Source organism: Anser cygnoides, chromosome Z (assembly GCF_040182565.1).
Source record: "Anser cygnoides isolate HZ-2024a breed goose chromosome Z, Taihu_goose_T2T_genome, whole genome shotgun sequence".
In the NCBI taxonomy this organism is placed as follows: Eukaryota; Metazoa; Chordata; class Aves; order Anseriformes; family Anatidae; genus Anser; species Anser cygnoides.
In genome coordinates, this window is record NC_089912.1 from 10,854,007 (window position 1) to 10,867,996 (window position 13,990).

General features: G+C 43.9%; 1 protein-coding gene across 12 annotated transcripts in view; it reads left to right on the forward strand.

The window, feature by feature from the left end:
- PALM2AKAP2 (PALM2 and AKAP2 fusion) overlaps window positions 1-13,990 on the forward strand; it is a 257,309-nt gene that overhangs the window by 223,311 nt on the left and 20,008 nt on the right. Inside the window, exon 1 of one of the 12 annotated variants that reach the window (XM_048051424.2) lies at window positions 3,236-3,537. The exons of the other annotated variants lie outside the window; for them this stretch is intronic. The gene's annotated coding sequence lies outside the window, so the exon portion shown is untranslated. Of the gene's footprint in view, window positions 1-3,235; window positions 3,538-13,990 lie in introns of those variants that run through there. 12 annotated transcript variants of the gene reach the window in all.

Sequence of the window (13,990 nt, forward strand, 5' to 3'; positions counted from 1 at the left end):
CTATTGAACATCTTCAATTTAGTTGCTACTGCTTAATCATGAGGTATAACACAGCAAACCCCTGTTTCCGCCACATTTTATAAAAATTCAGTGACTGCTTTGTTTAGCCATAACCACAATTTGCAACTGGCAGCTAAAACCCGAGATGACTTCTCCCAGACACAGCTGTGGCATGTGTTGTGCCCCACATGCAGCGCCTCATCACATACCTTCACCAGTGAGAGCTATTTTGAACTAAAGAAGTCTTTAGAAGTTCTGAGGTCCGTGCAGTAACCCTGGTGCCACCTGCATCCTTGTCTTTGGTTGAACTCCTGCTGATGCCTTTTTGCTGCCTGTACAGGTGGACCCCTGGCATGGACAGAGGCAGTCATGCAGACAGTTCTTTTCCAGCTTTTAGCCCTTCTTATTGAAAAGTTTAATTCAGCACTGAAACTGGATGTGACCTTCCATTCTGAGAGACACATTTGGCTGCAGACCTGAGCATCCTCAGATCTCTAGCCAAAAATAGGAGCTGCCTCCCTCACACTAGCTTTATATATAAACAGATTCAGGTACAGCTTTAATATGCATTTGCTGCAAATTTGGAAGATTTAGAGGCCTGAAACAGGTAAATCACTTTGATTTTTTTTATTATTATTATTTTTTTAGTAGTAGTACAGTAATTTATAGGATCTTTTAACTTTTGGCTAGTTTAATACATATCCCACATTTATTCTGAATCCATGCTAATGAATGAGAAATACTTCATAAAACACAATCACTTCTTCACAGTGTCCTAAGTAGAGAGATTTCACTGGAATAGAAATAGATCCTACTAAAAGAAAAGCAACACACAACATGTTCCGTGGCACAGGCTTAAAGACTGTTGTTTGCACCCAGGTGGTGACGCAGTGTGAGGCTAAGATCCCAGTGTGCTGCTCCTTTTTTTACAGATCCTGGGGCCAGCCTCACTCTGTCATTTGTAATCTTGATGACTCCAGAAGACAATATGTGCTGATTGTGAATCTATGATGCTCGTACAGTCTCCGTTGCATTTCAGTCTACATTCGCTTTCTGCCTTTTGGTACGGAGATGTAGAGGACCCAGGGACACACAGTGCATAGCCATGCAGGAGGGGTGGCTAAAAACAAAGACATGTCAAGACTGCACATCAAGTTAGGAGGGATCACTTTAAAGTATTCATGGACCACTTTGAGATAGACTTCTGGTATTTTTATTCATTTCCTGATCATTCAGCCATTTCAAGTTTCTGTTCAGGCTTTTCACTGCAACCGAGAGAAGTATTTTTTAGAAGAAGCTTCAGGTTTTATTGGAGGAGACTAGGGTTTTAGGGAAATAAAACCAGCAAAACCCAACTTACTTAAAGTCAGCAGGAGTGGTGGGTATGAATTCTAGAGGGAAAAAAAGGTTGGCTCCTTATTTGTTTTGAGGCCAGTTGTAGCAGAAGGAGTTGGACAGGGTGCATCTGCTGCCTTATCTACTGAGCTACACCACTATCATGTACACAGGATCTTCATTATCAATAACCCACTTCATTTTTGCATCATAACGGTATTGTCAGGCAATGTTAATCTTGTTTTCCAAAACAAACTGGAATGAGAAGCAGGTGCTTTAAAAAAAAAAAAATCTATTTCCAAGCACAGCTCTTGTAGATTTCAATGAAAACCAAGTATCTGCTTGTGAAGTGGTCAGCTCCGGTGAGCCTGTAGCGAACAAGCGACTTGAGCACCATCTCCTGCACACCTGGGTAGTGCTCCAGTTACAGCCCTGTCCTCCACTGTCCTCCAGGGCATCTGGGGCTTTAGCTGGTCTATGGCATGAAGAGCACATAAGATAAGTGCCCTGTGATCTTCTGTTCCTTCACTGACTGCAGGTGGAGCAGGGTTACTTGAACTTTGTACTTAATCAATAAGGAGCTGTAGGAAATGCATTAAGAATCCATTTAGTTTAATAAAGAATTGAATTTCTCTCTGAGGTATTTATCCCTCCTCATTCTGTAGAATTCTTGGATGGTCTGTATGGAAATCAGGCAGTATTTAGTATTTCTTGTCTCTTTAGGCTCCACCATAGCCACTTTAAGTTTTGTTTTGTGACAGGCATGTTGAGTGAAAATGGGCCTTTTCTTTCTTTTTCTGTGAGTACCTTATTTCCCTTCTGTTCTCATAGATTTATTCAACAGCTGACAAGAAGCTTCTTACCTACCCATTTTAAGACTGTAGACATTTGCCTCACTTAGCATGGCTCAGAGAGGTGGCCAAGCATCAGGTGAAGTGAGCTACCACCACTTTCAAGGGTTCTCGTGCAAAAAATAGCAGTGCTGTTGGGTTTGGTCACTGCTGGTAGAGGATGCCTGTGCCCTTCCTCTGCTCTTGCCCCAGGTCGGATGTGACCAGTAGCTGTGCTTACATCCAGCACAACCTCCAGCTTGTTTTCAGCTGCAGTGGCACCACCAGCACCAAAACCCCAGCTGGTCAAACATTCTCCAGCTACACAGAAGCATGAAAGATGCACCAGCACGTTTCTTCAAACCTTCCCAGATTTAAATGCATGTTTTGATTTTTCTTCTAAACAAAGCAGCAAAGCAACAGGCAGAAGAACAGAAGCAGGAGGAATTGTCATCATCTGTAGTAATATATGTAAAGTCACCCTAAATTCAGGCCACCTAAACCCAAGGTCTCAGAGGGTGCATGGTCAGCACAGCTCAGCTTTTTAGTTTTAGCTATCAAACCTCCAGGAAAGCTAATCCAAGGGTACCCAAATGTCATAGCCTGCAGGCAGCAGCAGTGAACAAGTATGGTGCTGTAGGAAACACTGTGCTTTTTTTTCCCAGTCACCCCCCTTCTGATTTTTTTTTTTAACGTTCTCTATCTTCTGCTGTTTTACATGTGACTGACACATTTCCTGTAGCGCTGAGACCATGCCCTAGTCTGGGTCTTCTGAACCAGGAGGTTACCCAACATGCCCTAAGCATTTCAGCTCGTGTTTGAGCCCCTCCTGTGGAAAGAGCAGTCTATCCTTTCCTTTTTCCTAACAGGTAAAAACAGCTGCTAATTGCTGCATGGAGCTCGTGTCTTGCACAGCAGCCGTTCGTGTAATTGCTCCTTTCCAGTACAAAGCCAGCCACACGCTGTGTTGGTGATTGTGCCTCTCCCCCCTTCAAAATAAAATGAAAAAAAAACAAGAAGAGAGAAAAAAAAAAAAAAAAGAAAAAAAATATATAAACCCCTGCTTGTGCTAGCTAGAAGCAGGTCCCTGGGTCTGCTGCTGCTGCCAGCTGAGTGAAGTCTCCTCTTCCCGAGCAGCCGGAACAGGCGTTTTCCTCCCAATACAGCCTCTTTGTGTGAATGGGCTGAGGGTGTGGGCTGCCTGGTTTTCTGAAGGCAGCCCTCCCTCAGCTTATAGCGTCACAACCCTGAAACCAGCCCGCTGGAGAAGGAATTTGACCTAATGAGCCAAAAATAGTGGAGGCTCCTGTGGAAAACGGCATTTTCTGGTTTTGCTTCAGAGTTTGCAGGAACAGAAAGGGAGAGAGAAGGGGTAAGCTAAGATTTGTGACCTGTGGCTTGTGTCTTCATTGCACCTTTATCGTTTCAGAGAGGGAGGCGTATTTGAAATGATCAGTCACTTTTTCCTGTGATCGCTGTGGAATTCACTGCTCTGTGGCCGGTCTGCTCATTGTAACACTAGGCAGAGCTTTCTGAAGTTTTCAACTTTCTATTCATGTTTGATACAGTACGATATTGGTTCTGGAGGTTAAAAATACTGTTTTCTGTATTTTGTGTGCATGTGATAACCAGAAAAACCATCCCCACATTCAGAGTCTTATTCTTTAGATAGTGCCAGCAAAATCTTTCAGCTGAATCCTTTGGTTGTTCGGGGGGTGTGCTGCTCACTGCTCGGGTGTGTTATCCTCCTTGCCACTGCAAAACGAGCTTCAAGATGATAAGAGTATCTGTTCAGCCTCGTCATCTGGTTGTTCAGCACTGGAGGAAGTAAAGCACGGTGCCGTGAGCAGCCACTGGCTTCTGCAGCACTTGGTGCAGGCTGTGGCACTCAGGTGGTGCCTCTGTGCCTGCTCCCAGACAGCACAGTCTTAAGCTTCCAAGAAATGAGAAGGGGTATTTTAGGGTAAAAGCCAAGGCGGCGTGAACTTTTCTTCTAGATCGTGCTTTTGGTTTTATGTACACAGACTCCGTAGCCAAGTCTCACGCAGTCACTTCAGATAGCGAAAGCAGCTGCGGTTTGTACAGCAGACTAACAAACAACGCTCCTCGGAGCTGATCTGGTTAAACCATTTTTGTCTGGTCTCCCTCTCCTCTAACGCAGCCTGACCCAGAGCATGTCAAACATCCATACAGAAACGTGAGGTGCTGTTTGCAGCTCAAGGGGGAGCCTTTTCAAGTCTGTTTGAAAGACCTCCAAGCAAGCATTTCCTATCAGATAGCAAACTGTCTGAGAAGTAGAGATGACAGCAACCCTTTATATAACAGCTCCCTTGACTACAGTGATCTTGCCAAACATTAAATGAATTAACCAACATTTACTTAACTTTTCTGTGATTAACAAAAAAGGAAACCCACAGCCAAGGGGCTGGAGCAATCAGACTTCTCAAACAGCAGTTCAAGCAGGAATAGCCCGTCCCATTTGCACCATTTTACCCCTCCATTATCTTGATTCTCCACTTGCTGAAAGGGCAAGTGATGAATGTCTTAACCGAATAATGTCCTAATGTAGTCCAGATGTGCTGTAGGTCATTTAATCAGTGGCTTTTCAACAGAAAAAGAAGGAATAATGAGTCTTTGGTTGGAAGAGGGGAGGGGAGCAGGGGCAGAGGGATGGGATGTTGTAGGTGCTGAAAGGGAATGCCTTGTTCCCTGAGATTTCTTAACTGTCTTTTTCCCAAATAAAGAATTTGAAAAAAAATCCAATCCCAGTCTCACTTTCACTGAAATATTCACCTTCAGGTGATAGTGAGATGACTATAGTGGTTCGTTTGTGTTATGAACAAAGTTCAGATGCAGTTGCTAACTGCTCACAACCCCTAGCTCACATAAGAGGTCATATTTTTAGCCTGGGGACAGCAATGGCATGTAGAGAATTTACCAACATCCTCCTTCCTAGAAACTGTAGACATATGGTTTCTTACTAGTAAAACTGTTCTCTAGAACTTGTGAAGTCTGGCTTCCTTTTATGTTAAATTTTACAAAGTTACTGGCACTTGCTGAAATGGTGGGTTAAACTCCCCTGGTCATCTTGGCTACGTTGGATCCGTCATTTACTGATAGTGATTTTTGTTTTGTGGGTGTGTGTTTTTGAATGGGTATTTTTATCCATGTGCCATCCAGAAAGTTAGATTACATACATGCCCCTAAAGGAGGAGCTATATGGATTGCACTCCACCAGAGTGGGAAGGTTTCGTCTCTTGAGAAAAATCTCTAGCTAGCAGCCCAAGTGCTGCTGTCACTGTGTAATGTTTCTGGTAAAGGAGAGTGGAGTGAAAGGACTGCAGTGTGGTAATTTCCTGAAGGACTCTGGAGTGTTGTGGTACATCTGAGAGTGTGTCTGAGGGGAGGTGGCGTGTCTGGCTCCTGGTGGAAGTGGCTTCTCTCCCCACTCGTGTGTGCAGCACAGCTATTGGCAGGGTCTTCAGTTACATCCTGTGATCACCATCATGTTTGCTGCTCCTCCACTTATGTAATTCAAATGGTTTTTGAGCTAGAGCTAGATTAGATTTCCCTCTTTGTTAATATCCTCTCAATTTACCTTTGGTAATGTGTTAGTGATCTGCTTTTGGCTGAGTCTGGAGGTAACAGCCTAAAGTAAAGTAGATTTTGCGTAGAGCTAAATATAAATTTGGATCATTTTAAGCTGCTACATACACTGAGAAGTCTTTGTAGAGAGTTAGGGAGGGGAGTAACCCCATTTCCTTGAAAAAAAACTATGGAGAAGACAATCCGTGGACCACACAACCCTGTTGGCTGGTCCAGCTCCGATACCCTAACCCTCACAAGGCTCGCCGCCTGCAGTGAAATAACCTTTGTCCTGCTGTTTGTGCTCCAGGAGACCCAGCCTACCAACGCATGAGAGGTGCTGCACAGTGCACTTACTTTGGCACACCTTTGTTTAAGCAGATTTTCCTGTGATGGGTCTTAAACTAATGGAGGAGAGCACCTGTAACAAGTCCTACTGATAGAGCCAAAGCATCAGTAATAATTCTTAACCTTCTGCAGCTCCCAAAGAGAAATAGATGTTTAGCCTTCTTTGCCCACATTTCTGGGCATGATTTGTTCCCTGAGCCCTCTCTGCATCCTGACCCCTAACTGTCAGACTCCAGCCAGTCTTGAGCAGTCCTGCCCTTTACAAGTGCAACAAGTTAGGCTTTAGGAAGTAGTTAAAGGCAGTACAATGTCCAGCAGGTGGCATTTATGAAGCAGAGAGGTGACAGAAAGTGAAAAAAATGTAACTTAAGCTTCGGTTCCAGTGGTTTGTAGGTACTTGCTTCAATTAAGGCATTCAAGTCCTACTATATTGCCCTTGAAAGTAAGCAGTGAAAGCACTCCAGCATAGAGAGATCATGTATCTTTGTTCAGAAAATGCTGTTTAGTCCATTTATGAAAGATTTGCAGAACAGCATCAGCCAGTGAAAGAATCTGTATCATCAGAAGACTTCAATTTAATACTAATATATGTCAGAAAGCCTCCCTGTGAGCGTAGAGCAGGTTTATCTCTGTTCCTGTATGTGTTAAAACAGTTTCCCAGCTTCCCAGCAGCGTCAGATTTGCTTGGAGAACAAGTGAACTGTGTGGCCTTTTGTCTCCGTTTGCTGCCTTCCTCCTGCCTCTGCCTAACCCAAATTCCTTCCTGAGGATCTCTCTTTCTCATGTACCAAAAAATGATTAATATGTCAGTATTTTTCTCTAGATTTTGTACTTACAGGGGATGGTTGTGGCTCCATCCTTTAGATGGAACAGGAACCCTCCACCCCTTGATGAAAAGACTAAGGAATTTTGGAAATCCCCTTTTGTCATTGTTTTATGTGCAAGTGACCATAAAGGTCACCCTTTCCTTGCGCTGACATTGTCTGGATGGGCTAGAGAGTATTAAAAGCAAGGCTTAGTTTAGTGTCCTTTCCACTCCCTGCTGGGATTAGATCATGCTTTACCAGAGCAATTGTTCCATCCTTCATGTGTGTTAGAAAGATTTCAGCTGCAGAATTTTGTGAAGCTGTGATTTTTCATGCATACATTCAGAAGACGTATTCTGTGCAATTCAGTGTCTATGCTGGGCACTCTGTTAAGCAGAATGTTTTCCTATACTTTTTCAATTGTCTCTTTTTTTTCCCTCTTTCTTTTAAATGAAACCAGAGGCTGGGCACAAAAGAGTACTGCTGGCAACAGAGCCATGAGCTCCGAGCTCAGACCCATGAGCAGGGAGGGGAGCCTGGCAAGCGCACTCTGGAAGTGTAACAGCTCTTGGTCAAAGACCTCAGCTGTAAAGAAGAAATTCTCCTTTTATTCCTTAGAGATTGTATCATACCTTGTACTCCCTGCCATGCAGCAGGCAGTTTTCTGATTGTGTAATGCTGATTGTGTGCTAGTTGGTTGCAGTGCTCTTCATTTCCTACAGCAAACTGTTGCACTTCCCTAGGTAGCAATGGAGACTCTGCAAATCAAATACCCCAGCTGTTGGAAGCTTTCATTCTTGGTTCTACAAAGACAAATTTTAGAGAAAGCCAGGGAAAAGTAAGCCTTATGAAAAACATGGAACCAAGTTAAAAAGTAATAGTTTTCATTCAATAGTAGAATCATTGTGGTTGATTGCTATGCTAATGTGTATTGACCTGGAGTCTGGCGCTGATGCATGTGCTGCTCTACTTCAGGTGTGTTTTTAGGCCGACCTATGTTAAAAAATGCCAGAGTGGTGCAGAGAACAAGAGAATGGTCTTTTGAATGCAGTTCTTGTAACTGAAATCTTATTATCACCCATCTGCTGGTCTCTTGAGTACTGGGAGCTCCCCATCCTTCCAGTGTGCGAAACTCTCTTCTCCAGTTCATCAGGGCATCCTGTGTTCTGGATGGTGGTAGAAAATGGGGTTGGTGGAGTGTGGCAGCACCAAACGATGCTGCTGTTTCTGAATGAAAGTTTAATCACAGCTTCCTGCAATTTCAGATTTGCATCTTGGTCGCTTTACAACTGAACAGGGCTTTCACGGTGAAGCTAACCAGCCACACAAACATCCAAGGCTGCACGGCTTGGGTATTTTGCCTAATGCCAGCTATGTAACCATCATTCTTTAATGATGTTTATTTTTTTACTGGAGGTGATATTTCTGCTAATTCTGCAGCTAGCAGCCTTTTTTCCCTAAATATTCATTTCCATATAAATCACTTTGTCCTGGAGGTGCTTCATGCAGTTACAATTCCTTGCAGGAATGAAAATATTTAACAAAATGTAATGGGCTTTTTGGTTTGGTTTTGTTTGTTTGCTTGTTTTCCAACAGCTGCACAAGCATTTAATTTCAAAATGGAAGGTATCTGTTTTTCTTGACTCGGTAGCAATAATTGAAATCCAGTCAGTAGGACTGCAAATTCTTCACAGAGAGACCGGATCTGTATTTTTAAGAAATAAGAGAAAATAATTGGCTTAAAGGATCAGGTGGCTTCTTACCTGGGGGAAACTGCTTCCAATTTACATATCTTGGAGTCAGTGAGAAGTAATAAAGGTTATTCCAAAGGTGGGTCCTGGCTTGCCCAGGAGAAGCATCAGCAGTTTTTTCACTGAGGGCACAGAAAATGCTGGAGCTCTAGAGACATTCATTACTTGTTCATCATTAAAATATCCTACCATGTCTCATATGCTCATCATTAAAGTATTCATATTTCTTTTTTTTTTTCTTTTTTTTTGCGACACTTTTCTCCATCCTTAACTTATTACACCAGCAAAAGAAAATTCGACTTTGGTTTGATTAAAGAGTCCTATTGTGCATCACATGGGGAAGCTGAAGTCTATGGCTCAGCTGGAATGAAAAAGAATATTGCAAAGCTTTTCACATGCTTTCTGAGCAAACACAATCACAACTCCTTCTCTAAAACAGACAAAAAACAACAACAACAACAACATATGGAAAAACCACTCAGAAAATGTCACACAGCAAGCTCTCCGAGTAGCAACTTGTTTGGGCGCTGTATCTCCGCATCCTTTATTGCTCTCTGTATTCCAGAAGAGCCCCCCATAGCTTTTTAGAGGAAATTAGTGTGAAGCTGCGTTGATTGTAGACTGTGCTCTGTGGTTTCTGAAATGCTCAGAAGATGAACCAGCTTTCATAAAGAAAATTTGCCCATTGTACTGCCTGGCTACCTCAGTCAAGTCTCTGAAGAGCATAGCCAGCTGCTCACAAAGCACATCATTTTTGACACTGAACACTAGCGAATTTTAGTCATCAGAAATGGTTTGCCTTCCTGATTTGAGGACACCCTGTACTGCTCTGTGTGAAGAACAGGCCAGGTTTTGCTTTTGTGTGCAAGTAAAATTATGAATCGAACTATTCAAGGTAGTGCCAGCATGCGTCTGACAAGTCCTGAATTCAACAACATTTGGCAGAAGGATTTGGGGATTTTTTTTTCTGATATTTGAATTTTATCCAATCTCATTTAGTGAAAAAGCACAATTTGCTTGGGATAATGTTTTCTGTGGTATTTTCAAAACCCTGAGGAGTAAGTATAAAAATATCATATGGAAAAATAGGATATTTTCACACGAGAACAAGAAGACAACAATTTTGTGTGTGTGTGTTTGTTTTTTTAATGTAAAGATGCAATTCTTTTAGGGAGTGTGAGTAGCAGTCCCCAGTCCTCTCCTTGAGTCCACCGTCATCAGCTGCATCCCTTCCCGTGTTTGGTTTGAAGGGCCTGCTTCTTCAGAGTGATATCTGCAAGTCCTACAGTCCTGTCCCTGCAGCAACAAGGGGATCACCATTTTTCGGAGCTAGAGCAGTGGCAGCTGCCCCATGAGACCCTGTGGGAATGAATGGAGGTGCACGTCTGGTGAGAGGCAGGAGCCATAACAGTGTTTTGGGCTGTGATTCCCATCTAGAAAGGGGTGGGATGGTGGCACCTTTCTCAGCACCCATTTGCATGGTAGTGAACGAGCAGTGAAGTGCTAGCACCTCGACTCCAGCACTGGGGTGGAGCTAATATGATGTTGCTTTTGCTTCTCTTCCCCATTAAGAACTGCAAAGCTCTCGTGCCATACCATTCTTCCACAGAGAAGAATGACGAAGGACTTGCTGCTGTAAGGGAGAGCGGATCAGACCCTGTCTTGGCTGGGAGGTTTCCTGATGGACAGGGTGACTGTCTGGGAGCACTGAGGTGCAGACATCTTCTGTATCTTCGCAGTACCTGGGATGGGGTCCATCTGCAATACAGATGGTGGACGTTGCTTCAAAAGGATGAGCTGAATGGAAACAGACGCTCTCTTGAAGTTTTGCCAGGGTCGACCCCCTAGCAAATCCATCATCTGATTCCTTCTCCCTTGCAAAGAGAGATCAGAACAGCAGGCCAAGACAGTAGAAGAGGATTCACATCAGCAGGGAGGTGTGGATTAGTGAGTCAACCATGTGCAAATGTGTTTCTAAGTTATGCTTCCCTACTAAAACTCCTAAAGGCACGGTGAGCCCAAGGGTTAGCTCCCAGAACTGAAGAGAAAGGGCTGAGCAAAGCATCAGTGCAGTGATCAGACAGTGGGAGGAGAAGCAGGGGCAGAACAGGACCTCTCCAAAGGAAAAAGAAACCTGAAGAAATGGGAAGTCCCCAGTGCTAGCGCTGCCAGGAGACCAACAGTATCAAAAGCAGTTGTGAAAACTTGGCTGGAGTGATTGGTAGAAGCCCACAAAAAGGAGTCTGTATTTTAGATTTTTTAATCTATGAAATGTTTTTAATTTAATGTTTAGTCTTTTCCCTTTTTTGTGCCATGATATTGCTTGGGAAGAATGTGGACATGGCTCAGAAGGACTGCCTCCCACTTGGTATCACATGCATTTTCTGTTGGATCAAACAAAGGAAGGCACTGGCAGTACATTTGCTGGGTCTTGCTACAAGTCCACCCACAATTTTTTTCCTCCTAAAAGAGCTAAATGCCCAAACACTTACACTTTTGTAGATGAAGAATTCAGCCAAGAAGGAAGTATGCTAATAATTCCCTAAGCTGCTAATAACTGCAGTTTACTAAAGTGCAGCAGCATTGTACAAATGGCACTAATTACCCTGTTGCATCTTGACTTAAACAGAGGGAAATCAAAGCATATTCAGAGAGGGTGTAAATATAACAGTAACTTCTGAAAAAACAGGGGCTAGATGAGCAGTCTATGGGAATCGCTGCGAAGGCGGTGTTGCTGGCTGCAGCACAGCTGAATGCTGGCCTTTCCCCACTTACAGGCCCTCCATCTGTAATGGTGTGGGCTTTGAGACGCCTCCTCCCTGTGGGCAGCAGATACAAAGGTGGTGGTGCGGGGCAGCAGCAGCCCCCTGGCAAGCTCTCCTCCTCGTGCCAAGCAGCCCCGGCGGGGCTGCAGCCTCCCAGCCTCCTCCCACCACCGTGTCCTCACCCCAACGTGTGCCGCTTTCCCAAACCCTTCCAGCTGGCTCTCCTGACCAGGCTCTGTCTGGAAAATTGTATTTTGTCAGCTGTGTCCATAATTTGATGGTGGATTGACTTCTGCTTCTCACAGGAGTGCCTGGAGCATCCCCTCCTTGTCATGACCTCCTCACAGTGCCCCCCAGATTCTGCAAGAATGTGTGGAGGGAAAACTGGGGCCTTTTTTTAATTATACTTTTTTCCTTCCTCCACTACTCTTCCCTGGTTTGCTCTCCTGCTGAGAGCCCTTCCCTGCTCACAGTTATTAATCCCTGTCAAAGAAAGTCTCCTTCCCATGAGTAGCAATGCTTCCTCATAGGTTTTACTGCATAATTGTCTGGCTTACTGGATAATTACATGTGCCACACTAATTGCACAGACACATGCACTTTCAGAATTACATACTGTCATAATTGTGTGCCCTGATTAGACAGTTGCGTCTATATGCCTTAATTGTGAGCTATGGATTGCAGCTATGATGAGAGGACAGGCTTTTACTCATTAAAAAAGCAGCTGATAAAATACTTTGCCTTTGGTTCGGTTCCCTAAAGGTAGGGTGAATACCCACACATGATGAGACCTGAAAGGGTTCGTACATCGGTGCAGTGAATAGGCATGCATTAGTGCCTGGGGTCTCAGGGGCATCTCCGGGAGTATGCCTAGCTCCACGGCAAGCAGGTACCAGAAGCAGAGTGCCAGCTCTGCCTGTGCTCTGCAGGAGCTGTGTTTCATTGCAGAGCTTCTTTATCTCATTTCCTGCCTGCGCTGAAGATGTGCTGTTGTGGCTGCAGAGGGCATGCAGTTGCCAGTGTCACAAGTGGCTTTGATCCATCTGATTAGAAGCTAATGTTAGCAGGAGCACGATGGCATACTCATTGCTGGTGTGAAGGGGGACAGCCAGCAGACCTGCACTGAAGCTTATGTCCCTTTGTGCATACCACTCCAGGTAGCAACATGCTCTGTTTGGCAGCAGTCAGACAGGGGAGATTTAAACCCAAAAATCAGAAAGGAATTGCAGTCTTAGTCCTGTCACTTGAGTGCCTGTTGTGTCATGACATCAGGAGCATCGGAAGCAAATCGAGAGCATTTCTTGTGTTTTCAGGTTAAAAGAAAGTTTATTCTTCCATTCCGGCTCATTGTTCTGTATTTGCTTGCAGAAAATCTGATTGCTTGAATATATCCTTATTAAGACTGAATAAAAAACTGACCCTTGTTAGATATATAAGTGGTGAAAAATGCACTAAGCTTGAAGAAGAGCACTGGTAGAAACTCCAGCTGGAGAATCTGTAGGTTCAACAGAAAGTGCAATGAAAGTAGAAGCAGTTAAGTATGCCATGTAAAATGTGTAGACAAAAGCAAGTTGTTTGTTTGTTTTCCCAATGTTTAAGCACAATTAAGAAGATGTCTAATGGTTGAAGCCAGCATTATCTTCAACTGTGTATAATTGCATAATTAGACAGAAAACTCTTTCAAAGTGCTTTTAGGAGGAGAGCTCTTCTTTCTGCCTGGCTGAAATTCCTCAAGGTGTGCCCAGTGTGTTTTACTGCCCATAAAAACCCAGAGGCAATGTGATTGTTCAGGTGGCTGGTAAGAGCCGTTGTGCTCCTGATTGTTTTCTGCTTCAGTATGTACTAATGGCAAGGGCAGGGGTGACCAGCCTGCAAGAGTGCCCTTGTTGGGGAGCTGGTGTGTTCAGGGGGTTTGATCAGTCCTGTTTGCTTCCCAAACCCGTATTTCGGCAGTGGTACTACATAAAAACACATGTGAAAAAGGAGCTAGAGACCTCAGATACCAAGTTTCTGTTTTAAAGCCTTAGACAAAGTGAATAATGTGCCACATTCGGTTGTTTTCAGATTGTACTGTGTTCTGACAACAAGTTACCAACTTCTCCCAGAAAAATAATGTTGGAAATGACCTTTTCTTTTCTTTTGGCATTTTCTTTGCTTTTCAGCAGTAAAGAATTATTGAGGAATTCATTGATGTGTTAACACATCAGAATTAATCAGAATAATGCAGAATTCTCTCAGTCTTTGCTCACAGGAAGCTGAGTGGGCTGCTTGATGCGTAAAATCTACCCATACCAGAACAGAAGTCATGTTTCTTAAAACACCCTCCTTGAGAGCAGAGGCAAGACAGCATAGGGAAATACGAGTCCGGTGTATCTGTATTGCAGATCAAAGCCGTGGGAGGGAGCAGACCATGACTCTGGTCCCTGTTGTGCCTGCTGCGGTGGTCTCCATGCCGTGGGAGTCGAGAACTCTTCCCATCTCCCAGGTCCAGTTGCATGAGTGTTTCCGTGTGGGCTGGAGAAAGACCCCGTTTTTTCCAGCACCATGTAATTTTACCCTGTGTTTGACGA